This window comes from Siphateles boraxobius, unplaced genomic scaffold (assembly GCF_051911475.1).
Source record: "Siphateles boraxobius isolate OS27281-9 unplaced genomic scaffold, OSU_SipBor_1 89, whole genome shotgun sequence".
Taxonomy (NCBI): domain Eukaryota; kingdom Metazoa; phylum Chordata; class Actinopteri; order Cypriniformes; family Leuciscidae; genus Siphateles; species Siphateles boraxobius.
In genome coordinates, this window is record NW_027509218.1 from 2,418,726 (window position 1) to 2,439,643 (window position 20,918).

Here is a 20,918-nt window from a genome sequence, read left to right on the forward strand (position 1 = left end):
GAAGCATGAATGAAATCAGTCAATGGAGAGATGGAGTGTCATAGCGAGTGACGTCATCGACCAGGAAGCTATAAATATCCCCTCAGCACACAATACGCTAGCTTTTTGTTACTTCAGCAAGCTCTGTGTGTGTCTGAAATCTAGCGATTGTGTTTGTCTGTTTAGACAGGAGTTTCTCACTATATATATATATATATATAAAAAAACAATATGAGTGTCAAAGTGACGAGCGAGCAATATAGAGAGTGTGTTTCCCCCTGTACACGATACATCACGGGTGGGGATACACATCAGCTGTGTGTTGCTTGTTTGGGATTGCTGCATGCCCAGTCGGCTCTCGAGGGGGTCGATTGTGAGCATTGCGAGCTTTTCCCTTGAGAACTCTGCGCTCGCGGCGATCGCTCTTCGAGGAGAGTGGTTTGCTGCGAGCTCCCCGAGGCTCGGGTCCCGCTTCTGTTGAGGCAGAGCGGCGGCGCTTGTCTTGGGGCTCGCAGATGGATCTCACTGGCGACGTTGAGATGGGCTCCGCCCTATCTCAGCTATCTCCAGCGAGATCTACTGCCTCTCACCCGGCTCGGTAAGCACGCGCTGCGGCAGTTACTTCTGCCCGGGTCGAGGCACATGATGTCGAATTTAGATTATCCAGTTCTGAGGAGCTCGATGTCAAGTTTTGCATCAGAAGAAACTGACTCGTCACTCCAGCATACTGCTGAAGAGGGGCTGATAGATGTGTTATCTCGGGCTGTAAAAAAAAGTAAAAAAAATCAAAAAAAAAAACTGATAGGCAGGAGTCTAGAAATGAAAGCAAATTAGATGATAGACTTCTGTCTGCACATCCTCAGCCTTCTCGCCGGTGCTTACCATTCTTCCCAGATCTTCACTCTGAGGTTTCAAAGACCTGGGTTAGACCTGTTTCAAATAGAATTTATACTAACCATTCTAATGCTTATGGAAACATTTTTGGTGCAAAAGCTTCAGGGTACGTGACCATGCCGAAGGCAGAGGAGACGCTCTCCAGCTATCTCTCTCCTGCTTCGTCATCTTCACTTAAAGCACCGGCTCTGGCCTCTAAGCCACAAAAAAAAAAAAAAAAAAACTTCTGTGTTAGTGGGGAAGGCTTACTCGGCGCACTATGGCCATTATGCTGGCTTATCAGGCTGTCCTGCTTAAAGATGCTTGTGAGGGGGGTGACATTTCTGTGGATATGATTTATGAGCTCAGGCAGACTGCTGATCTCACTCTCCGGGCCACCAAGGAGACCGCTAAATCTATCGGCCGGTCTATGGCATGGTGGCCACAGAGAGACACTTGTGGTTGAGTCAGACCTCTATGAAGGAGAAAAATAAGACTCTCCTTTTAATGCTCCAGTTTCGCCTGCGGGCCTCTTCGGTGACGCTCTTCACTCTGTCACGGAGAGGTTCCAGGAAGAGAAGAAACAGGCGGCTGCTTTTCAGAAATGTATGCCCCTTAAAGTGCGTGTCGCTGGGGCTGCTGAGCGAGGGCAGTCCCAGCCGCCGTGTAGTTCAAAAAGAGCGCAGCAGAAACGGAGTGTCGCGTCTCGTGCCCCCCCGCAGAGAAACTGGAGGGACGAGGCGGGGCGCTCTCCGGCGCGACCTTCTCGGGGTAGGGCTGATCTGAGGACAGTCATTATCGCCAAGAAGGCCGCGTCGAAAACTCTGAGGGTGGTCCCCATCGTGGAAGACTTGAGTTCACTGCACAAAAACACGGTGCCCTGTCTTTCCCGATGCCCTGCTCTACTGTCTTTCCCGATGCTCTGCTCTACTAACCCTGCCTTACAGGTCGTAGAGAGACTCGGCGAGCGATTTCCCGAGGGACGCTCGCCTCCCTCCGAGGAGGGTTGTGGAGGGCCCAGACCAGCTGTTCCCTGCCAGTACGTTACAGGGCGCTGTGTCTGTCACTCGGGATGTTCATCCAGAGGCCAGCCTCGAGAGGCTGTTTCCCTTAGCGAAAGGAGCTATAGAGCGGGTTCCTCCACCCAGCAGGGAGTTAGGATACTACAGCCAGTTCTTCATCTTTCCGAAAAAAGATGAAGGGCTGCGTCCCTTTCTAGATCTGCGTCTCTTAAATCGCGCTGTAGGGAAGCTCAAATTCAAGATGCTCACTCTCAAGCAGATCGTGTCAAATCAGATCCGAGGACTGGTTCGTCACGATAGATCTAAAGGACGCTTACTTCCACGTATCTATCCTACCTCAACACGGAAGTTCCTGAGGTTCGCTTTCGGGGGCGAAGCTTACCAATAACAGGTTCTTCCGTTCGGCCTAGCACTGTCACCCCGCGCGTTCACGAAGTATATGGATGCGGTTATAGCCCCGCTGAGGCTGCAGGGCATCCGTATTCTGAACTATATAGACGATTGGTTAATTCTAGCTCAATCAGAACAACAGGCGGTTCGGCATCGAGATGTCGTTCTTGCTCACATCAAGAGGTTGGGGTTGAGGCGCAACGCCAAGAAGAGTGTTCTTTCTCCATTACAGAGAACCACTTTTCTCGGTGTAGTGTGGGATTCGACGACGATGCAGGCACAGTTGTCACCTGCTCGTGTTGCTTCGATTCTCGCCGCAGTAGATCAGGTCAAGCTAGGCCAGTCATCCACTGTAAAACAGTTCCAGAGACTGTTAGGTCTCATGGCAGCTGCGTCCAACGTGATACCTTTTGGCCTCCTGCACATGAGACCGTTAAAGTGGTGGCTCAGAACCAGGGGATTCTCCCCGAGGGGAAATCCGCTTCGCATGATCATGAGTTCGCGACGGTGTCATCGCGCCCTGGTTATGTGGAACGATCCTCGGTTTCTGTCCCAAGGCCTTGTGTTGGGAGCTCCTTGTCGTCGCGTCATGCTAACGACAGATGCCTCTCTCACGGGGTGGGGGGCGATCATGATTGGTCGCCCAGCTCAGGGTCTTTGGGAGGACCGTCACTGTCTATGGCACATAAATTGTCTAGAGATGTTGGCAGTGTTTCAGGTTCTGAAACATTTCCTCCCAGACCTAAGGGGCCACCATGTTCTTGTCCGGTCAGACAACACATCGGTGGTCTCTTATATCAACCATTAGGGGTGTCTGCGTTCTCGCCCACTTTACAAACTGGCACGTCAGATCCTTCTATGGTCCCAGGGGAAATTTCTTTCTCTGAGAGCTATTTATCTCCCGGGGTATTTAAATCAGGGGGCAGACATCCTGTCGAGGCACGGGCCGAGGCCCGGGGAATGGAGTCTTCACCCCGAGGTGGTGGAGCTCCTATGGGAACATTTTGGTCGTGCCGAGGTAGACCTATTTGCTTCCCGAGAGACATCACACTGTCCACTGTGGTTCTCTCTCATCCTGCCAGCCCCACTGGGGTTTTACGCGATGGTACATCTGTGGCCGAGGTCACGTTTGTACGCTTTTCCCCCGATCGCTCTGCTCCCGGGAGTTCTGGAGAGGGTTCGCCGGGACGGGCTCAGTCTTCTGCTAATAGCCCCGTTCTGGCCGGCCCGAGTATGGTTTGCGGACCTAGTGTCTCTCCTCGACGGCTCTCCCCTGGAGATACCGATCAGGAGAGATCTACTCTCTCAGGCGAGTGGGTCGATCCTTCACCCCCGCCCAGAACTATGGAGGCTGTGGGCTTGGCCTCTGAGGGGGCCCAGCTCATAGATTCTGGTCTCTCGACTGAGGTCGTTGAGACCATCCTCCAATCCAGAGCTCCCGCCACGAGGAAGTCATATGCCGCGAGGTGGAAACTTTTCACCTCTTGGTGTGGAGAGCGCCAGCAGGACCCAGTTAACTGCCCGGTTGGTACAGTGCTGGATTTCCTGCAGGACCGTCTCTCCACAGGGTTATCCCACTCCACACTGAAGGTGTACGTGGCGGCCTTAGCTGCTTACCACGCCCCTTCGAGGGGAGGTTCTCTCGGGAGACACCCACTTATATCTCACTTCCTTCGTGGCGCCTTGAGGCTGAGGCCTGCAGTTCGCACGAGGGTACCAGCTTGGGATCTGGCCATCGTCTTAGAAGGTCTCTCCCTAGCTCCTTTCGAGCCCATCGAGGAAGTTTCGGAAAAGTTTCTTACGCTGAAGACTATCCTTCTTCTCGCTATCTCATCTCTAAAATGAATTGGAGATATTGAAGCACTTTCGGTGGCTCCCTCGTGGCTGGAATTTGCTCCTGGTATGGTTAAGGCCTTTCTCTGTCCGAGACAAGGTTACGTTCCTAAGCTGCCAACTACGTTTGTTAGACCTATAGTTCTGCAGGCTTTCTGTCCTCCGCCTCTTCTGACGTCAGACCAGAAGTGACTTAATTTGCTGTGCCCCGTTAGGGCTTTAGATGCTTATGTCCACAGAGCTTCCCTGTGGAGGAGATCGGAACAACTGTTTGTCTGTTTTGGGTCACCTAAGAAAGGGTGTCCGGCATCTAAGCAAAGGATGAGCAAGTGGGTGGTCGAGGCCATCTCGCTTGCTTACGGTTCGGCCCATCAGCCTTCACCTTTGGCTGTAAGGGCTCATTGCACCAGGAGTATGGCTGCCTCTACAGCTCTTCTTTCAGGAGCTTCTCTTCAGGACGTTTGTGATGCGGCAGGCTGGTCCTCACCGCACACTTTCGTTAGATTTTATTCCCTTGATCTTAGCTCCACTCTCTGGGCTCAGGTTCTCTCGTCGGTTTGTGTCTCCTAATGACACACGACGGGGATTTGGTCGTATGGGGATGTGGGTATTGCGTTCCCACTGCGATTACACGCAGCGGTAGTCCCTGAAGGGGAACGTCCCAGGTTACGTATGTAACCCTAGTTCCCCGAGGGACGGACGCTGCGTGTCCTGCCATACTCCCGGCATCCCCTTGGGTCGCTTGCTTCAGTAACTTTAAGCTGGCGTATTGTGTGCTCAGGGGATATTTATAGCTTCCTGGTCGATGACGTCACTCGCTATGACGCTCCATCTCTCCATTGACTGATTTCATTCATGCTTCAGACGCGTTACGCTGGAGGGCGTTCCCACTGCGATTACACGCAGCGTCCGTCCCTTCGGGGAACTAGGGTTACATACGTAACCCGGGACGTTAGTTAACTACATTTCCCACAATGCACTTTGTTACGGGGGTTTCCGGAAAAAGATGTTCCGGTGTTACTTCTGAGATTGCGAGCTCAAAATGAGTTTGCGATCTTCTATAGCGATCTCAAAATTCTGGCCAGTTGATAATACCTAGAATATCTAAATCGACTGCCTGCGGTAGATTTAGCACCAAAACTTTGGAACAATCTTCCTAACATTGTCCGGGAAGCAGACACAGTCTGTCAGTTCAAAGCTAGACTAAAAACACATCTCTTTGACCTAGCATTCACATAACAGTCTATAGACTTCTATAATTCAATATTAGGCTGCTTAGATTAGGTCAGCCGGAACTGGGAACACATCCCTTAAATCCTGATGTACTCGTTACATCATAAGAAGAATGGCATCTACGCTAATTTTAGTGTCTTTGTTTAATCCCGAGGTTTTCCCGCAGCCTGCCGGATCCAGGCCATTTCCAGATCTGACGAAGGACTTTCGCCTGGACCTGATGACAATGCAGTGCTGAAGTGCCAATTAGCCTCTCCCTATGGAGGATCCCTATACCACTCTACAGATAAAGCGTTGTGGAATTTTTCGGTTCGCGTACCTACCCGAAATTATAAGATAAAATAAAATTCTGCATCAAAATTTATAGACAAGACAAGTAGTTTGTTTAGGCATGGTTTGTAAGGAATTACAAACCTGCGCACATATATTCAAACGCACATAACTATAGAATCAATTCTTAATGCGCATGTGAACGCCATCAGCGTCTATCACAGGTTCACGTTTAAAGTCTGTTTAGAGAGAACGGTGTCGTCTTAGCGGCCCCTAATTTAATAACAAATGATCATTTAGACAGAAGTGAATCAATCAAAACTAACTTTAGCTGGAAAAAACATTTTTCAAGAACCACTATAAAACCAAACCAATCTCTGTTACCTTAAATTATATATTAATCTCTGTAAAGCTGCTTTGAAACAATCTACATTGTTAAAAGCGCTATATAAATGAGGATGACTTGACTTGACTTGACTAGTAGACATAGTGCTAGTGATGCACTGTCAGGTAAATTTGTGGTCTCTATGACTGTACCTTACTCAGGCTGAAACGGCTCTGCCCCAAATGCCTGTCTATCAAAAATAACCTGTCTATCAAAAATAATCCCTTCAATAACTAAGTGTCTATCAAAAAAAAAAAAAAAGCAAGCATTTATAATCAGACAGGTATGTTGTCGACTTATCTATAATATTTACATGACTTACAAATCTCTTGTCTGGATTTTATGTTTCTGTCATGTGTTTGGAAATTATAGACAGCAACAAGATTCGACAATTGACCTGTGGCTAAGCCACGTCCCCTCCACTCACTCGGACAAACAGTCAACATTCGGTGACAGGTGCTATGGCAGCTGTCACAGCAAGAGACATTTCACAGGAGGCAATTGATGATTTTTGGAGACAGAAAGATTATATAGATATATATTTTGGAAGAAAGTTGTCTAAAATATTGTGCTTTAATATGTAATTAATGGTTCATGATCAAATTAAGTATGTACAGGTCTAAGTTGCATACGTTTCCAGGACAAGCCTTTTTACCATCTTTACCAAGAGTACCTCTCCGTTAGTTTGGTGCTACAGTATTTACATGAATCATTCAGCACAACATTGCTAACACTGTTGTTATCTTGGTTATTTACAGATACGTTAATGAAGCTAAGTGACATGATGTAGGCTACAACGCAGATAGAAGCTAACGTTAACGTTTTCTAATGTTAGGCTAACATTACGTTAAAGATGTAAAAGATAACGTTCAAATTTGTTCAAAAAGTTGTTGACTTATCTTAGAACAGATGTAGACATCCTTGTTTAATTTATCCACGTTTAGTTGGTGTTGTGGTCTACCATAACTTAATCCAGACAATTATCTTGGTTGAGATGTGGCTTGGGAAAGGGTAAAAAATACACACCGTCGCCCAGCCTCTCGGGATACCTAGTGTCGGAGTTTCATGTATTCCAAGCACACTGTTTGATCTTTTTAAACTTAAAAGGACAAGAAAAAAAACATATAAAAACGAATGAAACCTGACTAACTGCAATGCATTTCAATGGACGAGGAAGCAGAGAATGTCCGATGTATGGGATAGCTATGCGCACTGTGATTGGCTCAGTGCGTTTGGGGGAGTGGCTTAGGCATAGGTCAATTGCGGCGACGGAAATTGGGCGACGAGAAAAGAAAACTCTTTGAAGCGATCAAACAATACAATGAGCTGGTGCCAGAGGAGGAGGGCATAAATGAGCAGATGGTGGATACGCGGCTGTCTATGGTGGGCCATGCCAGTGGGGAGGACAGTATAATATGACCATGGGAGGTTCACAGCACTGGTATGGAACAACTTCTGTGAGGGAGAGGGATTACATTGAGCAAACAGATGTTGACGCAGCTTAGGGGGCATGTATACTATACAACTATATTGCAGCTTACAGGTCAGTCCTGTTGACTGGCTCATTTGTATGACTTTAGAATCCACAGACATCCTCACAAAGAAGAAGATCTTCGATGCATACATGTCAAAGATGCGGCTGCAAGAAGAGAAGAGCCTAATTCTTAGGGAGATGAGACAGGACTGCACCTACCTCAGAGGGCTGGCTGATGGTATTAGGAAGCTGATTGCAGAAATGTCTTGGGGAAACCGTGGTAAGAACACGGGGATAACACTATGGAGGTGCCATGTTATAATGATTTTCAGAGATGGAAATGTATGGCAGCTATCTTAACACTCTAAACGGGTAAGAATTAATGTGTTCCATTAATGTGTGCCTTTTTGTTTTATATTTCCTCCTAGGCAGTTTAACTGACGAGTGGCATTGTGGGCTACGGTGTCTTCTACAGGAAAGGCTTGCTGATGTGGAGGAGAAGATTCAAGTCGTTTCCTCAAGATACAGCTTGGCTTTAGGACCTCTATTCCCTGAAGACTGGTCCAAGGAGATACCGGATGAGAGAGCTCAGAGGACAGTGATTTTTGAAGATGTCTAATTTGTGAATTGACATTTGTTTTTGCATTTGCTTGCCTGTGTTTTGTTATGGGGTTGGACAATACCTATTTCAATAGATAACCTCCCTCATTTATTTTACATAAATACCATTGCCTTTATTGTGATGAGTAAACTAGCAGATTTATTTCAGTGTCAGTGTGAAGTGTCCCCACCCACCAGCCCTGTAACTGGTCAAACTGATGTACTTGGTACTGACTGTTAAATAAAAGCTGTGTATAGTGTTCTTTCTGCTGTTATGCTTTATCTGCTCTGTATTCTAGGCTTAATTGTTCCTGCTGTACCACATTCACACACAGTCATAGGACCCTATTTTAACGATCTGAAACGTCTACGGTTACGTATGTAACCCTCGTTCCCTGAGTAGGGAACGGAGACGTTACGTCGGATGACGACGAATGGGGTTTCGCTTAGAAAGCCTATCAACTTCGAGTATTACAAAACGAGCCAATGCCAAAGAAATGCCATGGGTCTGCGGAATTTGCATGGCGTAACTCCGCCCCACCTCGTGGGTATAAAAGGAGGAAGCCGGCAGCAAGCAGATATGTTTCTTCGCTGAGGAGCCAAGACTGAGCTCAGGCGATCCCCGCGGTACAGCGGAAAGTGGCAGGCAGACGTAACGTCTCCGTTCCCTACTCAGGGAACGAGGGTTACATACGTAACCGTAGACGTTCCCTTTCGTTGTCACTCCGAGTTACGTCGGATGACGACGAATGGGGTTACCAGTCTAATCACGCCACCTTCTCAGCTGTCTTCCAGTGCCCTGCGTAAATCGAGATCCCTGTCAGCCTGGACAAAGGACTCCATATAACACAGGAATACCAAGGTACACTGGGAAGCATATCCCAAGCTTAGGGGAAGTATGCAATTAATGCCAGCCCGGAGGGGGGGGACTTAGAGAATACACATATGACCCGAAGGAAGCATATGGAAAACACTGGGGTGTCCAGCCGCAGGTGGAATATTTCAACCCCAGGGGTGGCAAGGTGGCTTGCCAAGGGAAAGACACACGCTCAGAGAGGCTTACAGTGGAAATACACATGTGGGGGTCGCTCAGAGGAGGGACCATGCACACGGGAGGCACCTAGCCGACGCACAGGCAATAGACACTGGCGCCGACGTCAGGAGTGCTGGAGGAGCTCAGGGCTTTCGGAGAAGCTCACCTGAGGAAAGTATCGCACGTATCCAGTCCGTGGAGTGGAATGGCGAGCAAGCGAAGACACCTGAGCGGGTCCGGTACTAGCTGGTTGAAGCGAGTACACGAGAGGACACAGGCTCCACTCGGAGATTATAGAATCTGGCGAATGTGTTAGGTGTCGCCCAGCCTGCAGCTCTGCAGATGTCTGTTAGCGAGGCGCCATGCGCTAGAGCCCAAGAGGACGCCACACTCCGGGTGGAGTGGGCAGTCACACCAAGGGGGCACGGACGACCTTGCTGCTGGTAAGCCAAAGCAATGGTGTCCACTATCCAGTGAGACAACCTTTGCTTGGAGAGAGCCTTTCCCTTCAGCTTCCCACCATAACAGACAAAGAGCTGGTCTGAGGTCCTGAAACACTGCGTTCTGTCTACATAGGCGCGGAGAGCGCGTACTGGACAGAGCAGTGCCAAGGCTGGGTCTGCCTCCTCCGAGGGCAGCGCTTGCAGGTTCACCACCTGGTCCCGAAAGGGAGTGGTAGGAACCTTGGGCACATATCCAGGCCGGGGTCTCAGGATCACGTGAGAGGAAGCCGGCCCAAATTCCAGGCACGCTTCGTCAACGGAGAATGCGTGCAGGTCCCCAACCCTCTTGATGGAGGCCAGTGCAACCAGGAGCGCTGTCTTCATAGACAGGAACTTAAGCTCGACTGATTGCAGGGGCTCAAAGGGAGCACTCTTCAGGGCAGTTAGAACCACTGAGAGGTCCCAAGAGGGAACGAGAGGAGGACGAGGAGGATTTAGTCTCCTCGCTCCTCTCAGGAACCTGATGATCAGGTCGTGCTTCGCTACCGACTTACCTTCGATGAGGTCATGATGTGCGGCAATGGCGGCAACATAGACCTTCAGGGTGGAGGGAGACAGCCTTCGCTCCAGCCCCTGTTGAAGGAAGGAAAGCAAAACACTGATCGAGCATCTCCGGGGGTCTTCTCGGTGAGAAGAGCACCAGTTGACGAAGAGGTTCCACTTCAACGCATAGACGTGTCTCGTGGACGACGCTCTAGCGGAAGTGATGGTAGCCACCACCGCTGGTGGTAGGGTACTCAAACCTGCCTCGTCCCATCCAGGAGCCACACGTGGAGGTTCCAAAGATCGGGACGAGGGTGCCATAGGGTGCCCCGTCCCTGAGAAAGAAGGTTCTTCCTCAGAGGGATCGGCCAGGGAGGTGCTGTCGCGAGGAGTACTAGTTCGGGGAACCAGGTCCGGTTGGGCCAGTAAGGGGAAACCAGAATGACCTGCTCCTCGTCCTCCCTGACCTTGCGCAAAGTGTGCGCAAGAAGGCTCACTGGGGGAAACGCGTACTTGCGGCCCTGCGGCCAGCTGTGCGCCAGAGCATCCGTGCCGAGCGTGCCCTCGGTCAGGGAATAGAACTGGGCGCAATGGGTCGAGTCGTGAGAGGCAAACAGATCTATCTGCACGTCCCCGAACTGGTCCCAAATCAGCTGAACCGACTGGGGATGGAGTCGCCATTCTCCAGGGAGGGGCTGAAGCCGTGAGAGCTCGTCGGCTGCACAGTTCAGCGCTCCGGGAATGAAGATGGCTCGAAGCGACCTCAGATGCTTCTGACTCCATAGGAGGAGGTGGCGAGCGAGTTGTGACATACGGCGGGAGCGTAGACCACCTTGATGGTTGATGTACGCTACAGTGGCGGTATTGTCTGAGCGGACTAGTACGTGTTGACCCCTGAGCAACGCCCGGAAGCGGTGCAGGGCAAGGCGTACTGCCAACAACTCGAGGCAATTGACATGCCACAGCCGCTGGGGTCCTGTCCAGGAGCCCGCAGCAGCATGTCCATTGCACATGGCGCCCCAGCCCGTGGTGGAGGCATCTGTTGAGACAACAACATGCCGGGAAGCTCGTGCCAGGGGGACACCGGCCCTGAGAAAATCGAGGTTCGACCACGGGGTGAAGAACTGACGGCAGGTCGGAGTAACTGGTACTCGGAACCTGCCGTGTTGCCATGCCCACCTCGGGACTCGGTCGCGAAGCCAAAGCTGAAGCGGTCTCATATGAAGCAATCCGAGCGGCGTGACCGCGGCTGCAGATGCCATATGCCCCAGGAGCCTCTGAAAAAGTTTCAGTGGAACCGCACTCTTGCCCTCGAATTGTCTTAGGCAAGTCAGCAGTGACTGCGCGCGCTCGCTCGTAAGCTGCGCGGACATGGCGACCGAGTCGATGTCCATACCGAGAAAAGAGATCCTCTGCACGGGGCAAAGTTTGCTCTTCTCCCAGTTGACCCGAAGGCCCAGACGGGCTAGGTGCCGGAGCACTAGGTCCCTGTGTTCGCAAACCTGATCTCGAGAGTGAGCTAGGATCAGCCAGTCGTCGATATAACTCAGGATGCGAACCCCTTGCTCTCGAAGGGGAACAAGGGCCGCCTCGACGACCTTCGTGAAGATGCGAGGAGACAGGGCTAGCCCGAAAGGGAGAACCGCGTACTGGTATGCCTGCCCCTCGAAAGCAAACCGGAGGAACGGTCTGTGTCGAGGAAGAATGGAGACATGAAAGTAGGCGTCCTTCAGGTCGATCGCTGCAAACCAATCCTGGGGCCGTATGCATTCGAAAACGCGTTTGGCGGTGAGCATCTTGAACGGCATCCGGTGAAGGGAGCGGTTCAGCACGCGCAAGTCCAGGATTGGCCGTAACCCACCGGTTTTCTTGGGGACAATGAAGTAGGGGCTGTAGAAGCCGGACCTCATCTCGGCTGGAGGGACAGTCTCGATTGCACCCTTCGCCAGCAGGGTGGCAATCTCTGCTCTCATGATAGGGGCATTGCCACCGACCAAAGTGGAGCGGACTCCCCTGAAGCGGGGAGGAGACCGTGCGAACTGAATCGCATAGCCGAGCCTGACGGTACGCGCGATCCAGTGGGACAGACGGGGAAGCTCTAGCCAGGCTCCCAGGAACTGAACCAACGGGATCATGCGAGCCACAGGCGTCCCCCCGGAGGGGCAGCGAAGCGGAGTAACTGGCCCAGATGTGGACGGCATAGCGGCCCGGAGAGGGGGCACAGTTAGCAACCGCACCCTGGCAGAGGGGGCCAGGGGAGGACCAGGCTGGTCGTCCCGCGGGGGCCTGCTCTGCCAGGGGTCTGGCGACAGAGGGGGACAGGGGCGAAGCGGTCCGTGGACGGCACGCCGTGTCAACCGCCTCTGGGACAGAGGGGGGCGAGGAGAGCACGGCTTGTGGGCGGCGCTCTGTGTCGCCCGAGAACTCTGTGAGCTCAGGGAAGAGGGGATTGTTTCTGTCTTTAACCACATTAGGGTGCTGCCCACCCGTGGGTGAGCAGCGGGGAGTGGAGAACAAAAGATTCTCCCCCGGCCCTCCACCGGGGGAAGGAGTGGTCCTGCTACCACCTCCTGAGAAACAATCATCATCCCTGAGCAGCCCGTCTCAGGAGCGCCGCTTGGCCCGGCGTTTAGCGGGGGGCGGGGCAGGAGAGGGCTGTGGCGCCTTCTTACGGCTTCCTCCGCGACCGGTCCTGGGTGGAGGCTGCTGCGTGGTCCGGGCGGGAGGGGCGGGAGCCGCAGGAGGGCGCCCTCGGCGGGAAACAGGTCGAGGCGTCTGCCCGGCCGGCAAGGTGGAGGCAGCAGCGGGCCGGCGGGGCAGAATGTGTTTGATGGCCTCGGTCTGTTTCTGGGCAGTTGAAAACTGTTGGGCAAAGTCTTCAACTGCACCGCCGAAGAGGCCGGCCTGGGACAAGGGGGCGTTAAGCAGACGGGTCCGCTCAGCGTCCCGCATGTCAGCCAGGTTCAGCCACAGATGTCGCTCCTGGACCACAGCTGTGGACATCACCAAACCCAGGGAGCGCGCGGTAACCTTCGTCGCCCGGAGAGCAAGGTCGGTCGCGGCGCGCAGCTCATCAAAGAGCCCTGGGTTTGTCCTACCCTCGTGCATGTCTCTGAGCATCTGGGCCTGGTAGACCTGCAGAGTGGCCATAGCATGCAGTGAAGCAGCCGCCTGTCCCGCCGCTCTGTAAGACTTCGCCACCAGGGTCGACGAAAATCTACAGGCTTTGGATGGGTGCTTAGGCTCGCCCCGAGAAGAAGCACTCTGAGGACATAGTTGCATGGCAACAGAGCGTTCAACCGGGGGAAGCCCAGTGTACCCACGGGCAGCTGCCTCATCGAGGGGAGGAAAGGCGGATGAGACCAGCGAGCGGTCCCGAGAAGACAGGGGGGTCTTCCAGGACTTCGAGATCTCATCATGCACATCCGGGAAGAAAGGTATTGGGGTTTGCCGAGGACGAGGGTCGGCGGCCTTACCCAAAAACCAATCGTCCAGCCGTGAGCGCTCAGGACAGGGTGGAGGCCTCCACTCAAGTCCGATGCTCGCGGCTGCCCGGGAAAGCATGGCCGTCATCTCCGGATCAGACTCGAGCACAGCCGTATGCACACCGGAAGGTGGCAGCTGTGACGAGCCCTCACTTCCAGAAGAGTCAAACCCGCCAAGTGATGCTGCAACAGACATGGCATCTTCCTCTGTAGCTTCAACTGAAGCACGCGGGCCACCAGAGGGTAGACCCGCGGGAATCAGCAGTTCACTAGCGGGCACCGTCATTGAAGAGGGGGGCTGGGGTCGCGGACACATAGTCGGCGCCTTGTTCCAGACCGTAACCCTCAGATCACCCTGGCCACCAGCCGCAGGACGGGGGGTGGATGAGGGGACTCTCACTCTTGCGAGTTCACCGAGTCTCGACCGTAATGACGCGATGGTCATGTTCCCACAGAGAGAACATGAGTCATCCACGAGCGCTGCTCTAGCATGATCAATGCCCAAACATACTATGCAACGCTCGTGCCCATCAGAGTCCGATACCAATCTGCCGCAACCAGAAGTACACGGGCGAGACATCTTTAAAAAGACGTGCCACGTGTAAGCTCTTTTAGTGAGAGAAAACTCAAGTGTTGAAGCACCCGGGGAGAAACGCACCGACTGGCAGACCACTGCAACAGATCAGCAGGAAGCACGCTCTCGCCGTAGATCGCCGTCACACCAACACTCGAGGTACTCGTTTGTAAAGCTGACAATTCAGAGATGGCTTGTGGAGAGAAGAATACACTTGGCTCCGAAGCGAAAACATATCTGCTTGCTGCCGGCTTCCTCCTTTTATACCCACGAGGTGGGGCGGAGTTACGCCATGCAAATTCCGCAGACCCATGGCATTTCTTTGCCATTGGCTCGTTTTGTAATACTCGAAGTTGATAGGCTTTCTAAGCGAAACCCCATTCGTCGTCATCCGACGTAACTCGGAGTGACAACGAAAGGGAACCCAAGTGTCAAGCGCAAAGCGCAAGTAACTTTGTGGGCGGATCTCGGCGCTGTTGCTATTCAACCGGCTGGATAAATGACTCTTGCGCTCGACGCAAATCTAAAAAGGGTTGGTCTGAAGTAGCTTCATTATTCGTAGGTGTGGTTTGGGCGTATGGGAAACAAACCAATAAGAGCTTTATTTCACATTCCCTTTAAGAGCATGATGAACGAGGTGCGCTTGTTCCATGGCGCAATACTATTATAACGGCGCATTTACCAGGCGCGCTTCAGAATCGGTTCTCAGCCGAAGAGATCAATGTTCTCATCAGTGCTGTAAAAGAAAGCGAAGTAACATTGAGGATGGGACAAACCCACCCAAATTAGCTTCGGTTAAACAAGCATATAATAATTTGGGTAAATGTGTAAGCTTTATGCCTATTTTTCCCATCGTCATGGACATAACAATGATTTCCCTTGTGTTTTAAAGGGCACCTATTATGTACAGCTGTACGTTTGAACCGGAATCAGACCCAGATGATGAAGAAACTCCGGCAGAAGAAATACAAATGAGAATGGACCAGGACGTCTCGGAATGGTTATTTGATACATTTATGTACTTATAGAGTTGTAATCGCGTCCCCTTTGCAATTATGGATGTGCAACACACACACAGACACACAGACACACACAAACTGTGATAACTTTGGCGCTATTTTTTTAAACTACAAACACAAATACTGTGATAGCGTTTGCTACGTACAAACGAAATTACATTTATGCGAGGGAAATGTTGCGTCATGTTTACATTACTTGTCGTACAGGTGCTTATGTGGCAAATGTGATAAGATGGCTACAGAACAAGAAAATATATGCTGCAGGAAGATAGAACAGGTATTAATTTATTTACATTTGTAATTGTTGCAAAAAATAATATTTGACATAAAACTTATGTGTGGTTACACACTATACAAACAAGGTTTAAATTATATACACAGACATCCTACGACGATGACAACAACTTTAGACGCATTTGTTGTTGAATTGGCTGACATCGACTGAAATGACTATTTGCTCAAAAATCATAAAATACACTTCTACAGGAGGTGACGTTGGATCGCGAACAGTAGGCAACGTTCCACACTTGAGGATTAACTTTGAAGCAAGACCTGCTTTGAATTGACCCTCGTTCACAAAACAGTCAGTCAAAAAATGATTTGCGCAAACATAAACGTATTTTGGAAGTTTAAGTGGCGCCTTTCCTTTGTAAATAAAATCCATCCACTGCGTTTTCAGTGGCTCATGATGTCGGAAGTAAGTGAAAACTACTATGTACATTATTGCATCCCACAACAGAACAGTTATGTTTCTTAGGAGACATTTTCGACAAGGCAGCACAAATCGTCAAAACACCGGCTGTCGTTGAAACAATGGAGGATGGTGTACAGATCACCGAGGACCGGGTCTATGCCAAAACTACAGTGTCAATCAAACCACATCGGTGTGGCTTGCGCAATTCTACGTCACATTGCACCGAATCTTAGATCAGCTTGTTCTGAGACAGTGCTTATGTTTTATTGAGATTGTAAAAAAAAAACTGGGTGGATTTTTATCAATCTAGGGTGGGTTTGCTCACACACTGCCAACACACATTTATGTTCAAACACCATGTAAAAGTGAATTTTGCATAATAAGTGCCCTTTAATATTTTTCCTTATAATAATGTGTCATTTGCAAAAAGGAAAATGCATCTGTGCAGATGAGAGAATCATGATGAGTGTATGCACGTTGTTCACACTCTGTATTATGGCCAAGCATGCGTGCTTAAAATAGCATCTGAATGTATGCGCAACGCGCCACTGACTTTAGACTAGGTTTTTTTCTGGTCAGTGGCGCAATTGTTTTCTGGAACTGCAAAATAGCACCAGGGATTGTTTGCGCCGGAACACGCCTCCTTTTTTTGCGCTGAACCGCAATCCCTAGATTGCCGGCGTGCTTCAGTGGAGGGAAAAGTCCGTGCGCGGGTGCAAAATACAAATGATACATGCGTCGGTGTACAAAGTCAATTGCGCTGGGTGCAAGATAGGGCCCATAGTCTGACAGTGAGTTGTTGAATGACTACCACCAAGTCTACTTCATGGATATTATAGCAACTACATTAGTCTAATATATAATGCTGCCTTTGTTGAAGCTCATCCAACTGCAGACGTGTTAGGTGAAAGTATTTGTAGTATTTTGTGCCTCTTATTAATGTCACAGAGCAACATATAAATCACCCAGTTTTGCATTGACTTTGTATTGTTCCTTCACAATTACTATTCAGACGGTCAGAGTTTGGTTAAATTGACTGTTTAATGATTCATCTGTATGAAAAACTGTGGGACATTTATTGATACAGGGGTTGGTAACACATTTGGTTTGTGAAATTTGAGACCCCTAGCTGGTTCTGTGTTGACAGAAGGCAGAGCCACAAATCTGAAAATTTTGATTTGGGGTGCAAAAGGTTCTATGAATGAGTGAGGTGTGATTTCAACTTGCTCCCTTATTTTGAATCATATTTAATTGTTTAATGCAACATCTCATTGTTCTGTTAGAAATGGTAAACCTAGGTGTAATACCCATAAAATGCATATGGGTCAAACAGGCCTTTGTATTGGTCACACTAGATAATATGGACTGCCTTTGCCATCTTTAAAATATGCCATTCAAGATAACAAGGAACTTTTAAATTCAACAAATAAGTGTGTCTTTATGCTCTACATCAATCACATATGTTTCCATTGCTGATATGTGAGCCCTGCTGAGGCCTATCTGACTCATGCAGTTCATAGGCACGATATTAAGCTTAGACCTAGGGTTGACATTTCTAACAAGAAACCTCATAGAACGATGACATTTGTTATATAATGTCCCACTATGATGTAAAGTAAGGGAGAGATGTGAAGTTACACCTCGCACACTCTTAGACTCTGTAGCGCCCCCTAGGAATGTAATATTCCCACTCTTTGCTCTGTCTCCTGGCCATACACAACCAGGTAGAGGTCTCACATTTGAAAAATAATTTAAAAAAAATAACAGCAGGGGACCCCAAACTTCTCTTTCCCGAGCCACATTAACCAGCTCTGACTGGGGGATCCCGAGGCATTCCCAGGCCAATGTGGAGATATAATCTCTCCACCTAGTCCTGGGTCTTCCCCGAGGTCTCCTCCCAGCTGGACGTGCCTCGAACACCTCCCTAGGGAGGCGTCCAGGAGGCATGCTTACCAGATGCCCAAACCACCTCAACTGGCTCCTTTCGATGCAAAGGAGCAGTGGCTCTACTCTGAGCTCCTCGCGGATGGCTTAGAAACCCATTTCAGCCGCATGAACCCGCGATCTCGTTTTTTCGGTCATGACCCAGCCTTCATGACCATAGGTGCGGGTAGGAATGAAAATTGACCGGTAGGTCGAGAGCTTTGCCTTAAGGCTCAGCTCTCTTTTCATCACAACGGTGCGGTAAAGCGAGTGCAATACCGCCCCCACTGCTCGGCCAATCTCCTGCTCCAGTCTCCCCTCACTCGTGAAGAAGACCCCGAGCTACTTGAACTCCTTCACTTGGGGTAAGGACTCATTCCCTACCTGGAGTTGGCACTCCACTGGTTTCCTGCTGAGAACCATGGGCTCAGATTTAGAGGTGCTAATTCTCATCCCAACCGCTTCACACTCTGCTGCGAACCGATCGATTGAGAGCTGAAGGTCATGGACCGATGATGCCATCAGGACCACATCATCCGCAAAAAGCAGTGACGAGATCCTAAGCCCACTGAACCGCAACCCCTCCTCACCACGACTACACCTAGACATCCTGTCAATGAATATCACAAACAGGATTGGTGACAAAGCGCAGTCCTGGCGAAGGCCAACCCTCACCTGGAAAGAGTCCGACTTACTGCCGAGTACTCGGACACAGCTCTCGCTTTGGATGTACAGGGATTGGATAGCCCTGAGAAGGGAACCCCTCACCCCATACTCCGGCAGCACCTCCCACAGTATCTCCTAGGGGACCCGGACATACGCCTTCTCCAGATCTACAAAACACATGTAGACTGGTTTGGCATACTCCCAAGCCCACTCTAGGATCCTTGTGAGAGTATAGAGCTGGTCCATTGTTCCACAGCCAGGACGAAAACCGCATTGTTTCTCTTCAATCCGAGGTTCGACTATCGGCCGAACCCTCCTTTCCAGCACCTTGGAGTAGACTCTACCAGGGAGGCTGAGAAGTGTGATACCCCTGTAATTGACACACACTCTCTGGTCCCCCAAGGGGGACCTGCAGGAACAGATTAACTGAAATACAATCTTGTAATCATCCCGAAATATTTCTCAAATATAACTTGGTGTAGCCCACATTTTTTATATACGTTGGCTAATAATAATAATAATACATTTTATTTATAACGCACTTTACATCAATTCAATGACCTCAAAGTGCTACAAATACAAAATAGAATAAAAACAGAAACATTAAAATAACACTTTTAGCCCTAAAAGGCTTTTCTAAAAAGATGGGTTTTAAGGCCTTCTTTAAAAGAGTCCACAGTCTTTGGGGCCCTTAGATGGACAGGCAGAGCATTCCACAGACTGGGTGCAACTGAACAGAAGGCACAGTCATCCATAGTACGAAGCCTTGTCCTCAAAGGCTGGAGGAGGTTGGCCTGTCCAGAGCGAAGATGGCGTGATGAGGAAAGGGGAGTGATGAGTTGTTTGAGATATAGGGGGGCAGTGCAATTGAGGCACTGATGGGACAAAAGGGAAACTTTGAATTCAATCATGTACTGGACAGGATGCCAATGGAGCGATTTGAGGATGGGTGTAATGTGGTGGTACTTCCGCACGCCCATCAGGATCCTAGCCGCACAGTTCTGGATGTACTGCTGCTGCTTGATGTTCTTGCTTGGGATCCCGATAAGGAGTGCATTGCAATAGTCCAGCCTGGAGGAAACAAAGGCATGGACCAGTTTTTCGGCATCAGGGAAAGTGAGCATTGGGCGAAGTTTTGCAATGTTCCTAAGATGAAAGAAAGAGGTTTTACAAAGATGTTTAATGTGGGCCTCAAAGGTCAAGTGAGGGTCCATTCTAACACCAAGGTTTGTGACTGAGGAAGAGAGGTGGATGTCATGACCAGAGAAGGTGATGCTGGTGATGGTGGATGACCGGGTCTGGTGTGGAGTGCCAACAAGAATGGCTTCCGTTTTTAAGCTGTTGAGTTGCAGAAAGTTAGCCGCCATCCACGTCTTTATCTCCTCCAGGCAGGTGGAAAGTGTGGATGGGGCTGCAGAGGGGTTTGGATTTGTTTTAATGTAAATTTGGGTGTCATCAGCGTAGCAATGGAAAGATATTCCATGCCGGCTGATGACATGACCAAGGGGGAGCATGTACAGCGTGAAAAGGGTGGGGCCAAGGACAGATTCTTGAGGGACACCACAAGTGACAGAGTGTGTGTCCGATTTAGCAGCACCCAGGGATACATACTCAGTTCTGTCCGTGAGATATGATGTAAACCAAGCCAGAGCAGTATCAGAGAGTCCAATGGAGGAGTGAAGGCGGTGTAGAAGAATATGGTGGTCCACGGTGTCAAATTCTGCGGTGAGATTGAGAAGGATGAGAAGTGATGGAGAGCCAGCATCAGCCGTCATCAGCAGGTCATTGGTGACCCTGACCAAGGCAGTTTCCGTACTGTGGCCAGAGCGAAAACCAGACTGGAACTTCTCATAAAGACTGTTTGTTATGAGATGATTGTGGAGCTGAGCAGAAACTACCTTTTCCAGCACCTTTGACAGGAAAGGTAGGTTGGAGATGGGGCGGTAGTTGGCAGGTACTTTAGGGTCAAGGTAGGGCTTTTTGAGTATTGGCTTAATGACCAAAGTTTTCAGAGACTTAGGGACTTGGGACTAGGGAGCTGGAGAGAAGGGAACGAATCTTTTCAACTTTTGTTTTGAAGAAGGAGATGAAGGTATTGCAACGCTCCTGCAAGTTCTCTGAGTGTAGGGGGAACTGAGGTTTGAGGAGATGATTTATAGTTGAGAAAAGTTGCTTGGAGTTACCAGGGCTATTGTTGATTATATGAGAGTAGAATTGGGACCGGGTGTCACTGAGGGACTTGCTGTAGGCCCTCTGATGTTCCCGGTACTCTAATTTGTGAACAGCAAGCCCTGAGTCCTTGAAACGCCGTTCAAGGACACGCCCTGTTCTCTTCTGCAGCCGCAGCTCCCTGGTGTATCAGGGGGCTGAATGTTTGAAGGTGACGGTTCTGGACTTGACTGGGGCATGACGGTCCAGGAGAGTGCTAAGTGATAAATTGTAAAGATCCACAGATTCAATGACTGACAGGGGGTTAGCA